Below are 16,111 nucleotides of genomic sequence, written 5' to 3' on the forward strand. Positions count from 1 at the left end.
AGCTTAACGAGGAAAACAATCAATATACAAGTTTTGCCAAGAGAAAAATCAACATTTGACAAGTTCTAGAAAAAAAATCAGCAAGCTACACGTTCCACAAAGAAAAAATTGGCATGCAATAAGTTTCATGAGTAAAATGAGTTTCGTGAGGCAAAAAGTCAATACACGACTTTCACCAAGAAAAAAAACAAACATGCGACAAGTTACATGAGTAAAACTCAGCACTCAACGTGGAGAAAAATCAATGTATGAGTATCACGTAGAGAAAAAATCAAGATGCAACAAGTTTTAAGAGCAAAAATTAGCACTCAACAAATTCCACAATTATAGATCACCATGCAACAAGTTCGATGAAGAAAATGAGTTTCACGAGCAGGTAAAATTAATGTACAAGTTTCATGAAGAGAAAAATCAACATACAACAAGTTTCATGGAAAAAAAATCAGCAGGCAACAAATTCCGTGAAAAATATCAGTTTCAGGAGTAGAAAAATCTATGTAAAAATTTATCGAAGATTAAAATCATCATGCAACAAGTTTCACGAAAAAAATCAGCATGCAATATGTTCGAAGAACAAAAAAAGCATACAACAAGCTCCTTGAACAAAATCAATTTCACGAGAAAAAAAATCTATGTACAAGTTTCACGAAGATAAAATTCATCATGCAACAAGTTTCACGCATAAAAATCAGTACGTAGCTTGTTCCATGAACAAAAATCAGCACGCAACAAGTTCCTTGAACAAAATCAGTTTCACATGGAAAAAATCAATGTACAAGTTTCAATAAGAGAAAAAATCTACATGTATGAAGTTTCACGAACAAAAATCAGCACGCAGAAAGTTCCACGAAAAAAAAAATCAGAACGCGACAAGTTGCACGAACAAAATATGTCTCGTGATGAGAAAATTTAATGTACAAGTTCCATGAAGAGAAAAATCAGCAGGCAACAAGATTCAAGAGAAAAAATCAGCAGGCAACAAGTTCCGTGAATGAAATCAGCACACAACAAGTTCCATGAAGAAAATCAGTTTCAGAAGGAGAAAAATCTATATACAACCTTCACGAAGAGAAAAATCATAAGAAATGTCTGAAAAATGTCTTATTTGAATTGCTTGGAGTAATATGGTCTAGCAATGAAATGTCGAGTTTCTGCTGTTCGAAAATAAAGAAAAACAGTGTTTAATTTAGATTCCTGAGCATATTTTAGGCGTGAAAAGTTGAAAATGTCCTAGGATGAGTGGGTGATTCCACGTCGATACTGGAGGAGCAGGTGCGTAGTGCCATGGTGGTGTTGAGTGTTTTGTGAAGCATCATAAATGGGTTGGCTTGCAAAGAACTGGAATCACCAGATTGAAGCAAAATTTTTAACAAGAAATGTATGAAAAATGTATTAGGAATGCTGAAGGGGTGTCAGAGGGTACCACACAGCATTAATTGTTTGGTAGTGTTTTGTGAATTATCATTCGGGCATCATGTTTAGGGTTGATTGTTAAAGCATAAATCAATGGATTTAAAAGCATATTTTCATTGCATGTTTTATGTTTTTATCTCTAAATGCCTTTGAAATAATGAGAGGGCCAGAGGGTACCGTATGCCATCCACAGTTTGTCAGAGTGGTAAACATTGCCTTGGACTGGCACACTCCAGAGCTTAAAAATAAGGTGGGAGGTGTGAAAAGCATTTTGTCTGGAGAGGGGGACTGAAATCTAACATCCCAGTCAAAGAAACGATGCAGTTTCGTTAAAAGCTCTTAATACGGCTTAAATTTAGCTCTAATATCAACTCCGCTCTCTGGAAATGATTGCTAGGGGGATGGTAGGGCGTTTTTTCATGATGGAGTGAAATATTCATAGTCCTGGCTCAAAGAAACGAAAGCATTTTCGTTAAAAAGTTCTTAATAGGGCTTAAATTTGCATCTAATATCAGCCATATCCCCTAGTATTGAATGCCAGGATCCCCTACTTTCTATAATACAAGGCTCTTTTTGCATAAATTACGATAAGGGTTTTTTAACCTTTTTTTTTGTTTGTCGTTTTTTTTAACTGCTTTTTTCAATTTGTTTAATATTGTTAGTAGATTTGTTTGAAAAATAAAACTTTTATTTACAATGTCTGTGTATTTAATATTTATTGTTTAGCACGATCAAGGTTTTTACACAATTTAAGCATCCCTTAGTTTATATCGCCAGAAATACATTTAGAGCAATTTTGTCTAAAAATTCCTCGGTGCGTTTTTCATAATCGATGTTACACCTTCCCAGGAGAAGATCAACATGAGCTTTGAATCCCGCCAAATGTGTCAAGGAATAGACAGAGGTGTGTCAGGTGACGTCAAAGGAATGTGTTATTTTTTGAAAGTATTGCTTAGGACAGATTACGGGGAATGGCCTGTTAGTCCTCTTGCTTGAGACGTTGACCCATTGGAAGAAAATTTTCCTTTCATGTCCTAGCGAGGACAAAGAAATAAAAGGATAGAAAAAGAAACGCTTTGAAAGAAAGAAAAAAATGCTAAAGAAGTATTATGTGTCAGTGATGGTCGCGCTATCAATACGCGACCTCCCATAAGGTGTGTGCTGTGGTTAAGTTACAAGCGGGGAATTCCCATGGGTCCTGTTGATAGGTTACATAAGATTGGGTCAAGCAAATTACACCTGACCGTTTAAAACAGGTAAGTCGTGTGACGTCATTGGAGTGCAGGGGATGTGTCGTAGGGATCTCGCCAGCTGGGTTATCTATATTAGAGCACGTGGAGTAGAGTAGAAAGGGGGGTCCGACTCGTGACAGTACAAAATTTAGTTATCAAAAGAATGTATCTCGTGACAGTACACCAAATATGGGCATAGAGTCCCTAGGGGAGATGGATTTCTGAGAAATTGATTGCGTAATCAAAGTGTGTCAATGACCTCTTTTTTCAAGGTCGATATGTTTGTTGTTGTAAGTGCATGCTCGAGGCGAATGTTAAGGTGTCCAGGAATTTGGAACACCTGTGCTGTTGACCTAAATTCCCCTTTCGTGAATCAATAATTCCCCTTAGAAACAACAAATTAATTCCCCTTTCTTGACAGATCAATCAACCAATGACATCATCTGTCTGACCTTAAAAATTTTCGCCTAGAAACGATTCTCCAGGAATAGATCCAAGTCATTAATGTCTTTGCCTCGGAAACAATTCTACTGGTCGAACTCCAAAAGATATTAATAAGCAATGCCATGGAAACAATTCTCCAAGAAACATCTAAGCGATGAATAGATTAACACGGGAATCAGGTTTCATAGTAATTTCAAATGTGACAGCGCAGAGATGCCAAAACAAAAGGAACACGCTGAAGTTACGATTAGGGGTTATTTGAGCGAAATCGTTTTAGACATTTTAGGGAATTATTTCGGCGAGAACAGTTAGAGACATTTTAAAAGATGATTTTAAAAGATGATTTTAGAAGAGGATTTGAGGGTGAAACTCTGTGGTCGTTATACTACACAAGTTCCATTTGAACAGTGTTGTGAGGTCCTCTACCACAACCCCAAAGAGTTCCGATCCCCCCACCCTAACCCCGAAGGAAGCCCCCGGTCCTCAAAGGTCCCCCAAGCTCCCAAAGGACCACCTGGCCCTCAAGGCCCCCCCCTCCCAGACCCTCAAAGGCCCTCCCCGGGCCCCATCTTTCGTTGATGTGTGTTGTCTGAAACCTATGATTTGGGGTGTATGAGTTGCTATTTTTGACTTTTCTGAGTTGGATTTCTTAGTCTTTCATAGGTATGTGTTGTCTGAAACCTGTGATTTGGGATGGGTGGTTTGCTATTTTTTACTTTTATGAGCTGGATTTCTTAGCCTTTCATAGGTGTGAGTTGTCAGAAAATTATGATTTGGGATGTTTAGTTTGCTATTTGGACTTTTCAGAGCTAGGATTCTTAGTCTCTCATAGGTGTTTGTTGTCTGAAACTTCTAGTTTGGGATGAGTAGTTTGCTATTTCAGACTTTTATGAGCTAGGGTTCCCTAGTATTTCGTAGGTGAATGTCGTCAGAATATTATGATTTGGGATATGTAAATTACTATTTCGGGCTTTTCTGAGCTAGATTTCTTAGTCCCTCATAGGTGTTTGTTGTCTGAAACCTATAGTTTGGGATGAGTAGTTTGCTATTTTTGACTTTTCTGAGCTAGGTTTCTTAGCCTATCATAGGTGTGTGTTGTCAGAAACTTATGATTTGGGATATGTAAATTACTATTTTTGACTTTTCTGAGCTAGATTTCTTAGCCTTTCATAGGGGTTTGTTGTCTGAAACCTATAGTTTGGGATGAGTACTTTGCTTTTGGACTTTTCAGAGCTGGATTTCTTAGCCTTTCGTAGGTGTGTGTTGACTGAAACTTATGATTTGGGATATGTAAATTACTATTTCGGGCTTTTCTAAGCTAGATTTCTTAGTCTTTCGTTGATGTTCGTTGTCTGGAACTTATGATTTGGGATTAGTAGTTTGCTTTTTGGACTCTTCAGAGCTAGGATTCTTAGTCCCTCATAGGTGTTTGATGTCTGAAACCTATAGTTTGGGATGAGTAGTTTGCTATTTCAGGCTTTTCGGAGCTAAGGTTTCTTAGTATTTTGTAGGTGTGTAATGTCTGAATTTTATGATTTGAGGTGTGTAATTTGCTATTTCAGGCTTTTCTGGGCTAAGGTTTCATAATATTTCGTAGCTGAATGTTGTCTGAAACTTATGATTTGGGATATGTAAATTACTATTTCGGGCTTTTCTAAGCTAGATTTCTTAGTCTTTCGTTGGTGTGTGTTGACTGAAACCTATGATTTGGGATATAAGGTTCTTAGTGTTTCGTTGGTGTATGTTGTCTGAGACCTATGATTTGGGATTTGTAGTTTGCTTTTTGGACTTTTCAGAGCTAGGATTCATAGTCCCTCATAGGTGTTTGTTGTCTGAAACCTATAGTTTGGGATGAGTAGTTTGCTATTTCAGGCTTTTCTGAGCTAAGGTTTCTTAGTATTTCGTAGGAGTGTGTTGTCTGAAACTTATGATTTGAGGTGTGTAATTTTCTATTTCAGGCTTTTCTGAGCTAAGGTTTCATAGTATTTCGTAGGTGAATGTTTTCTGAAACTTATGATTCGGGATATGTAAATTACTATTTCGGGCTTTTCTAAGCTAGATTTCTTAGTCTTTCGTTGGTGTGTGTTGTCTGAAACCAATGATTTGGGATGGGTGGGTTGCAATTTTTGACTTTTCTGAGCTGGATTTCTTAGCCTTTCATAGGTATGTGTTGTCTGAAACCTATGATTTGGGATGGTTAATTTGCTATTTTGACTTTTCTGAGCTAGGTTTCTTAGCCTTTCATAGGTGTGTGCTGTCAGAAAATTATGATTTGGGATTTGTAGTTTGCTTTTTAGACTTTTCAGAGCTAGGATTCCTAGTCCCTCATAGGTGTTTGTTGTCTGAAACCTATAGTTTGGGTTGAATAGTTTGCTATGTCAGGCTTTTCTGAGCTAAGTTTTCTTAGTATTTCATAGGTGTGTGTTGTCTGAAACTTATGATTTGAAGTATGTAATTTGCTATTTCCGACTTTTCATAACCAGATTTCTTAGTCTTTCGTAGGTGTGTGGTGTCTGAAACCTATGATTTGGAATGCGTGGGTTGCTATTTTTTGACTTTTCTGAGCTGGATTTCTTAGCCTTTCGTAGGTGTGTGTTGACTGAAACCTATGATTTGGGAATGAGTGGTTTGATATTTTTGACTTTTCTGAGCCAGATTTCTTAGCATTTCATAGGTGTGTGCTTTCAGAAAATTATGATTTGGGAAGTTTTGTTTTCATTTTGGACTTTTTAGAGCTAGGATTCTTAGTCCCTCATAGGGGTTTGTTGTCTAAAACTTCTAGTTTGGGATAAGTAGTTGGCTATTTCAGGTTTTTCTGAGCTAAGGTTTCTTAGTATTTCGTAGGTGAAGTTTTTCTGAAACTTATGATTTTATATTTTTTATGTCCTGGTGAACTTGAAATTGAAGTGGAAGATTCTTATTTTCTCTAGAGAAATTAAAATTGAATTGTGTTCTTTGGTAAAATTCAAAAGAGAACTTGAACTTTTCTATCTTCTATTAATAATTTGGAACAGTACTTTAAATTTTTTCATCTCTTTGAAACAAGTCATAACTCAATATAAGAATACTGAGAATTAAATTGAAACTTTTTATCTTCATGGAAACAATCAAAAATCATACCATAAATTCTCATATCTTCTAAATTCAAATTTTAGCCAAATTTTAAATTTTTTATGTCTTGGTTAACTTAAAACTGAAGTGGAAGCTTTTTATTTTCTCTGGAGAAATTAGAATTGAATTGTGTTCTTTGGTAAAATTCAGAAGAGAACTTGAACTTTTCTATCTTCTTTGAAAAATTTGGAACAGTATTTTAAATTTTTTTATCTCTGAGAAAAATCTGAACTGAAGTGGAAACTTTTTATATTATTTTGGGGAAATAGAATTGATCATGTCGGAAATAGCAAATTACACACCTCAAATGATAAGTTTCAGACAACACACACCTACGAAATACTAAGAAACCTTAGCTCAGAAAAGCCTGAAATAGCCAACTACTCATCCCAAACTGTAGGTTTCAGACAACAAACACCTATGAGGGACTAAGAATCCTAGCTCTGAAAAGTCCAAACAGCAAACTACAAATCCCAAATCATAATTTTCTGACAGCACACACCTATGAAAGGCTAAGAAGTCTAGCTCAGAAAAGTCAAAAATAGCAAACCACTCATCCCAAATCATAGGTTTCAGTCAACACACACCTATGAAAGGCTAAGAAATCCAGCTCAGAACAGTAAAAAAATAGCAACCCACACATCCCAAATCATAGGTTTCAGACAACACAAATCAACGAAAGACAAGAAATCTAGCTTAGAAAAGCCTGAAATAGTAATTTACATATCCAAAATCATAAGTTTCAGATAACATTCACCTACGAAATACTAAGAAACCTTAGCTCAGAAAAGCCTGAAATAGCTAACTACTCATCCTAAACTAGAAGTTTCAGACAACAAACACCTATGATGGACTAAGAATCCTAGCTCTGAAAAGTCCAAAAAGCAAACTACACCTCCCAAATCATAATTTTCTGAAAGCACACACCTATGAAAGGCTAAGAAATCTAGCTCAGAGAAGTCAAAAATAGCAAACCACTCACCCTAAATCATAGGTTTCAGTCAACACACCCCTACCAAAGGCTGAGAAATCCAGCCCAGAAAAGTCAAAAAATTACAACCCACACAACCCAAATCATACGTTTTTGACAACACACACCTACGAAAGACTAAGAAATCTGGCTATGAAAAGTCGGAAATAGCAAATTACACATCTCAAATCATAAGTTTCAGACAACACACACCTACGAAATACTAAGAAACCTTAGCTCAGAAAAGCCTGAAATAGCAAACTACTCATCCCAAACTATAGGTTTCAGACATCAAACACCTATGAGGGACTAGGAATCCTAGCTCTGAAAAGTCCAAAAAGCAAACTACAAATCCCAAATTATAGGTTTCAGACAACACATACCAACGAAAGACTAAGGAATCTAGCTTAGAAAAGCCCGAAATAGTAATTTACATATCCCAAATCATAAGTTTCAGTCAACACACACCTACGAAAGGCTAAGAAATCCAGCTCTGAAAAGTCCAAAAGCAAACTACTCATCCCAAACTATAGGTTTCAGACAACAAACACCAATGAAAGGCTAAGAAATCTAGCTCAGAAAAGTCAAAAATAGTAATTTACATATCCCAAATCATAAGTTTCTGACAACACACACCTATGAAAGGCTAAGAAACCTAGCTCAGAAAAGTCAAAAATAGCAAACTAATCATCCCAAACTATAGGTTTCAGACAACAAACACCTATGAGGGACTAAGAAATCTAGCTCAGAAAAGCCCCGAAATAGTAATTTACATATCCCAAATCATAATTTTCTGACGACATTCACCTACGAAATACTAGGGAACCCTAGCTCATAAAAGTCTGAAATAGCAAACTACTCATCCCAAACTAGAAGTTTCAGACAACAAACACCTATGAGAGACTAAGAATCCTAGCTCTGAAAAGTCCAAATAGCAAACTAAACATCCCAATTCATAATTTTCTGACAACACACACCTACGAAAGTCTAAGAAATCCAGCTCAGAAAAGTCAAAAATAGCAAACCATCCATCCAAAATCATAGTTTTCCGACAACACATACCTAAGAAAGACTAAGAAATCCAACTCATAAAATTAAAAAATAGCAACCCATACACCCCAAATCATAGTTTTCAGACAACACACATCAAGGAAAGACGGGCCCGGGGAGGGCCTTTGAGGTTCTGGGGAGGGGAGGGGGCCCGTGTGGGCCGGGTGGTCCTTGGGGAGTTTGGGGGACCTTTGAGGCCCGGGGGCTTCCTTCGGGGTTAGGGTGGGGGGATCAGTACCCTTTGGGGTTGTGGTAGGGGACCTCACAACACTTTTCAAATGGAACTTGTGTAGTATAACGACCACAGAGTTTCACCCTTAAATCCTCTTCTAAAATCATCTTTTAAAATCATCTTTTAAAATGTCTCTAACTGTTCTCGCCGAAATAATTCCCTAAAATGTCTAAAACGGTTTCGCTCAAATAACCTCTAATCGTAACTTCAGCGTGTTCCTTGTTTTGGCATCTCTGCGCTGTCACATTTGAAATTACTATGAAACTTAATTCCCGTGTTAATCTACTCATCGCTAAGATGTTTCTTGGAGAGATGTTTCCATAGCATTGTTTATCAATTTCTTTTGGAGTTCGACCAGTAGAGTTGTTTCCGGGGCGAAGACATTAATGACTTGGATCTATTCCTGGAGACTTGTTTCTAGGCGAAAAATTTTAAGGTCAGACAGATGATGTCATTAGTTGATTGATCTGTCAAGAAAGGGGAATTAATTTGCTGTTTCTAAGGGGAATTATTGATTCACGAAAGGGGAATTGAGGTCGACAGCACAGGATATCCAAATTCCTGGACACCTTAACATTCGCCTCGAGCATGCACTTACAACAACAAACATATCGACCTTGAAAAAAGAGGTCATTGACACACTTTGATTACGCAATCAATTTCTCAGAAATCCATCTCCCCTAGGGACTCTATGCCCATATTTGGTGTACTGTCACGAGATACATTCTTTTGATAACCAAATTTTGTACTGTCACGAGTCGGACCCCCCTTTCTACTGAGTAGTAATCCTTATTATCGCTACTTCATTATTATCCCAACCACACTCCGAATAATCATATAAAAAAATACTGGAATTCCAGGACTCTTTCCAGGGTTGGCAATCTTGCTAGCAGACTACATTGCACAGGTGGGGGGAGGGGGAGGGGGCTAGGAGCTCCACTTAACCGCCCCCTATTATTATTACTTGCGTATTATCCCGACCATACTCTGATTAATCACATATGAAAAATAATGGGACACTTGGAATTCCAGGAATCTTGCCAGCAGACCGCATTGCTCAGGTGCGAGAGACTAGGAACTCCACATTTAATGGGCCGGTAGAAATCCCATGTTAATCTGCTATTGGGCCACTTGAATCTATGGAGAGGGTACTACTTTTGTAATAACAATCATTTTTAGGTAGATTTACATACAAGCTGACAGTACTCCTCCTTCCCCCTTTTCACCCTTTCAGCTCACCATTTCTTTTATCACGCTCATAGATTTCTCACTTGACTTAGCAACCAATTTTTCCAAGTCAAGAAAAAAGTTTGAAAAAATATGTATTAAACTGGTCAAACTGGTATATTTTGGTTTTTCCGATTTCCATAAAACGTCTGTGTAATCTAAGTTTTTGCACTGTGTTGATATTACCCTAATGACTCGTAAATACTTGCCTAATGTTCGTTATTAACATACACTTTTAAATAAACACAAAGAAGATGACAATGCTGTTCATTAATTTCTCTTTAACAATTCGTTCTTCGTTCATCTAGGCCCGTGGATTTCTCATTCGACTTAGCAACCAACATCGCCAAATAAATAAATAAATAAAAAAAAACGGAGAAAATCAGCCAACATCGCCAAGTAAAGAAACCGGAGAAGATCAGTAGATACATATTATTATGTTCTAAACTAAAAAAAGGACTAGTTTAAATAAGTGCCAAATAATAACTAGAAATCCTTTATTTATTGCCGGGTTTGACAACATAAAAGAAAATTAAAACGATAAAAGATATTTGAAAAGGGCAAAGGCAATAGCTGGGTCCTCTCGTGTCCCAATTATTGTGATTTTGTAATTAACTGTAAATACCACACAATTAGCCGTTTTTTCGTTTTGACAGCCATACCCATATAAATACCCCCAGGGATAAATTTATGTGTGCCTACGGGGAAAGAAATCAAACATCTGAATGAACTAAAAGAAATGGGATTTTCTTTTTTGACAGCTGGTTCATTTCTGGAGGGATGGGGGTTAAAGGCAAAAATAATGACTTAACTTTATTAATTATTGAAAGTCATGAAAGTGGTTTAGACAAAAATTTTTTGGAGGTTCAACCCACACCTCCTTCCTCCTTCCTTCGTGTGTTCCTAATGACTGGACAAAATTGACGTTAAGGAGAAATAGTCAATCAGCAGATTTTTTGGATTAACAATCAAATTACTGTGTTAGTCCCAATTCCGTGAAGCATTCTCGTAAATCACCTATTGATGAATTCTGGTCCCTTGAATTGTACCCTTTGAATAAAATGTCGCTCCTTACTTACAGCTCGTTACCACGAACCGTTTTAACAGAGGGATTATGTTTCTTGAAAATGTTTTACAGTTTGTTGCTGATTTTCAAATGCCAGAGTAACTGACGAAAGGGTTTTGGTTCATTATTTAATGTTTTACCTTTTTTAACCTTCTATCAATTTTTAGAGTTTCGGATACTATTGAACAATGTCGCTCCTTACTCACAGTTCGTTACCACGAACCGTTTTAACAGAGAGATTATGTTTCATCAATTTTTTTTAGCCATTTGTTGCTGATTTTCAATTTCTAGAGTAACTGAAGAAAGGGGTTGGGTTCATTATTAAATATTTTACCTTTTTTAACCTTTTATCAATGATATTGTCAATAAGTCTAATGGGATAACCATTACTGAATAAAATACCTTCCCCATAGTTTAATTTAGATGATACATGATTGTGTGAATAGATTTTATAAAAAAATGAATAGAAATTAAAAAAAGAGACCTTGCTTCAAATAGAGATACTGGAGATAGTCCTTTTGTCGCAATTTACATTAACTGAATATTAAAAGCAAGGCCGTATCCAGGGGGGTTAGGGGATAGATAATTTCGAAGACGACACTGCCTTTCCATTACGATAAATAAAAGTTCTAATAAGGATAAAATCCTTGTAATCGACAGTGATAAATGTCACAAAAATACTAGATATTTCGGTCACATATGCAGTGACCGTCATCAGTAGTAAAACTACTGATGCAGTTGTAGTAAAATATTTATGCTAGTGATGATGGTCACTGCATATGTGACCGAAATATCTAGTATTTTTGTGAAATTTATCACTGTCGATTAAAAGGATGCTATCTCTATTTGAACTTTTATTTATCGGGTTAGGGGATTTACCAACCCACCCCCCACCGCCTCCAAAAAAAATAATTTGTCCGACTCGTAAAAAAAGTAACAAAATGAATATAAACAATTTTTGATGAATTTTTTAATGTTTCTTTGAACCCCCTTCTGAAAACTTCTTTTTTAACCACTCCTCCTGAAAAATAATCCTGGATACGGCTCTAATTATAAGATTCAAATAATTTTTCGATTCAATTAAAATTAAAATCATCTGACCGCACTTTTAATCAAATTAATTTAAAAAAAATTTAACAAAATAAGTTTTTCCAAGAAAAGTAAAGAACTGCACTAAACCAAAATGAGCAAAAATAAAATAAAATAATCGACCAAGGGTGAAACTACCACAAATCAGCATCGATAAATAAATGAAACCAAAAACGAACAGAAATTACAATAAATAACCGAGTCAATTTCAAAACGAGCAGAAAATAACATGAGTAGGGCTCAAAACCCCTATGTCTTTCCAAGGCCAGAACATAATTTGCACTTTACTGAAAAAATATAGATGTTTTTACTTTTATGACTTTAGTAAATCAAATAGTATTAACATTTTAATTACTAAACATCATTATGTGTATGTTAAACTGACAATGCACATTTATTTGTATTTTTTTTAGTACAATGCAAATTATGTTCAGGCCAGAGAAAGGCATAAGGTTTTTGACACCTATAGGGGCTAGTGCCCTATGAAAAGGGCACTAGGCATTTCAATTTTCAATCGAATTAGCCCTTTTTGAGTGTCTACGATAAAGCTTTTTTTATAAAATCCTTATTTGCTCACAGGGCATTAATTACAACCCTTACCCTAAGAGCTGTGAGGGTGGTTGTCATCCCCTAAGTCATAATTTCCAGAATTTCAACTACATTGAACAAATTGGCTATCTCAAAATTTTGGTTGGGTGTGTTTGGGAAAATGGTGGGCATGTGAGGGGCCTTAGTTACTCTTCAATCACTTTCAACTATTAAAAAGGGCACTAGCTCTTTCAATTCCCAATCAAATGAGCCCTTTTGAAGTGCCTACGTCAAGGCTTTCAATAAAAACTTTATATACCCCCAGGGCTTAACATACATCCTTTGCCCTGAAGGCAGGGGGAGGTGGTTGTTATCCTCAATAACCAAATTTCCAGAACTTTACACTACGTTGAACACAATGGCTATATGAAAATTTTTATCGTATGTGTTTGGGGGAATCGTGCGCGTGAGAGGGTGGTTAGTTACCTTCCAATCATTTTCGACTACTAAAAAGGGTACTAGCCCTCTCAATTCCTAATTGAATGAGCCTCTTTTGAAGTTTTCACGACAACTCTATCTATAAGAACATTATATGCCCCAGGGCATAACTTACGACCTTTGTCTTGCGGGCTTTGGGGGGTTTGTCATCCTTAAGTAAATAATATCCAGAATTTTCAACCATGTTAAGCAAAATAGCTATCTCTAAACTTTGATTAGGTGTGTTTGGGAGAATGGTGGGCGGGAGAGAGGGGTCAATTATTCTTCACTCACTTTCGACTATTAAAAAGAGCAATTTCAATTTCCAAACAAATGAGCACTTTTTGAAGTTTTTACAACAACTTTCTATATAAATCTGATATGCCCCCGGGGCATAGCTTACAGCCCTTGGACTGGAGGCTCTGATGGGGTTATCATCAGATAAGACCTAATTTCCAAAACTTTCGACTACGTTGAACAAAATTGATACCTCAAAATATTTATAGGATGTGTTTGGGGAAATGGTGGGCGTGAGAGGGGGGTGGGGTAGTTCACCTTCAATTAATTTCAACTATTAAAAGGGCACTAGTCCTTTCAATTTTCAATTGAATGAGCCCTTTATGATGTTTTTACACCATCGCTTTCTACAAATACCTTACATGCTCCCAGGGCATAACTTACAACCCTTGCCCTGAGGGTTGTGGGGGGATTGGTTGTCATCCTTAAAGACCTAATTTCGAAAACTTTCAACTACGTTGAATAAAATGGCTATCTAAAAATTTTGATTGGATGTGTTTGGGGGAAAGCTGGGCGTGAGAGGTTGGTTGCCTCAAATCACTTTTGACTAATAAAAAGGGTACTAGCTCTTTGAATTTTCAATCGAATGAACCCTTTTTCAAGTTTCTACAACAAAGATTTCAATAAAAATTTATATACCCCCAGGGCATAACTTATAACCGTTGCCCTGAAGACTGGGGGGGGGATTGTCCTGCTCAACGGTATATTTTCCTGAAATTTAAACTGTGTGGAACAAAATGGCTATCTCAAAATTTTCATTGGATGTGTCTGGGGAAATGGTGAGCGTGGAAGGGGTTAGCTGCCTTCCAATTACTTTTGACTATTAAAAAGGGCACTAGCCATTTCAATTTCCAAACGAATGAGCCCTTTTTAAAGTTTCTATGACAACGCGTTCTATATAAACCTTATATGCCCCCAGGGAATAACATACAACCCTTGCCCTGAGGGCTTTGAGGGGATTGTCATCCTCAAAGACCTAATTTACAGAACTTAAAACTACGTTAAATAAAATGGCTATTTCAAAATTTTGATTGGATGTGTTTTGGGAAAAGATGGGCGTGACAGGGCGATTAGTTGCCCTCAAATCACTTTCGACTATTAAAAAGGGCACTATCCCTTTGAATTTCCAATGTCCCTCCTAAACCCATTTTCCAGCTTGAAGTACTTATCTTTTCCACCCACCACTATACCTTAAAGCCTTTTAGATACCTCAACACCAAGAAATACTTTTCAAATGACATTTCATAGCAAGTTTATTTATTAATGTCCCTCCTAAACCAATTTTTCCAACTTGGAGTACTTATTTGTTTCACCCTCCACTAGCCTATACTTTGCTGCTTTTCGGATACCTCGACACCAAGAATAACTTTTTAAGGGCCATAGCTGAGCAAATTAGATTCTCCTTATCTCTACTAAGTACATTTTCCGACTTGAAGTACTTATCTTATTCACCACAACTACAATTTACAGCTTTTTGGATACCTCAACACCAAGAAATACTTTTCAAAGACCATTTCAGAGCAAGTTACTTTCTTAATGACCCTCCTAAACCCATTTTCCAACTTGAAGTACTTATCTTTTTCACCCACAACTATACTTTACAGCTTTTTGGATACCTCAACACCAAGAAATACTGTTCAAAGACCATTTCAGAGCAAGTTACTTTCTTAATGTCCCTCCTAAACCCATTTTCCAACTTGAAGTAGTTATCTTTTTCACCCACAACTATACTTTACAGCTTTTTGGAAACCTCAACACCAAGAAATACTTTTCAAAGACCATTTCAGAGCAAGTTACTTTCTTAATGTCTCTCCTAAACCCATTTTTCCAACTTGAAGTACTTATCTTTTTCACCCACAACTATACTTTACAGCTTTTTGGAAACCTCAACACCAAGAAATACTTTTCAAAGACCATTTCAGAGCAAGTTACTTTCTTAACGTTCCTCCTAAACCCATTTTCCAACTAGAAGTACTGATCTTTTTCACCCACAACTATACTTTACAGCTTTTTGGATACCTCAACACCAAGAAATACTTTTCAAAGACCATTTCAGAGCAAGTTACTTTCTTAATGTCCCTCCTAAACCCAATTTCCAACTTGAAGTACTTATCTTTTTCACCCACAACTATACTTTACAGCTTTTTGGATACCTCAACACCAAGAAATACTTTTCAAAGACCATTTCAGAGCAAGTTACTTTCTTAATGTCCCTCCTAAAACCATTTTCCAACTTGAAGTACTTATCTTTTTCACCCACAACTATACTTTACAGCTTTTTGGATACCTCAACACCAAGAAATATTTTTCAAAGGCCATTTCAGATCAAGTTACTTTCCTAATGTCCCTCCTAAACCCATTTTCCAACTTGAAGTACTTATCTTTTTCACCCACAACTATACTTTACAGCTTTTAGGATACCTCAACACCAAGAAATACTATTCAAAGACCATTTCAGAGCAAGTTACTTTCTTAATGTCCCTCCTAAACCCATTTTCCAACTTGAAGTACTGTTCTTTTTCACCCACAACTATACTTTACAGCTTTTTGGATACCTCAACACCGAGAAATACTTTTCAAAGACCATTTCAGAGCAAGTTACTTTCTTAATGTCTCTCCTAACCGCATTTTCCAACTTGAAGTACTTATCTTTTTCACCCACAACTATACTTTACAGCTTTTTGGATACCTCAACACCAAGAAATACTTTTCAAAGACCATTTCAGAGCAAGTTACTTTCTGAATGTCCCTCCTAAACCCATTTTCCAACTTGAAGTACTTATCATTTTCGCCCACAGCTACACTTTACAGCTTTTTGGATACCTCAACACCAAGAAATTCTTTTCAAAGACCATGTCAGAGGAAGTTAGTTTCTTAATGTCTCTCCTAAACCCATTTTCCAACTTGAAGCACTTATCTTTTTCACCCACAACTATACTTTACAGCTCTTTGGATACCTCAACACCAAGAAATAC

Source organism: Artemia sp. Qi Xiang Cuo, chromosome 4, assembly GCF_049724085.1.
Source record: "Artemia sp. Qi Xiang Cuo chromosome 4, ASM4972408v1, whole genome shotgun sequence".
In the NCBI taxonomy this organism is placed as follows: Eukaryota; Metazoa; Arthropoda; class Branchiopoda; order Anostraca; family Artemiidae; genus Artemia; species Artemia sp. Qi Xiang Cuo.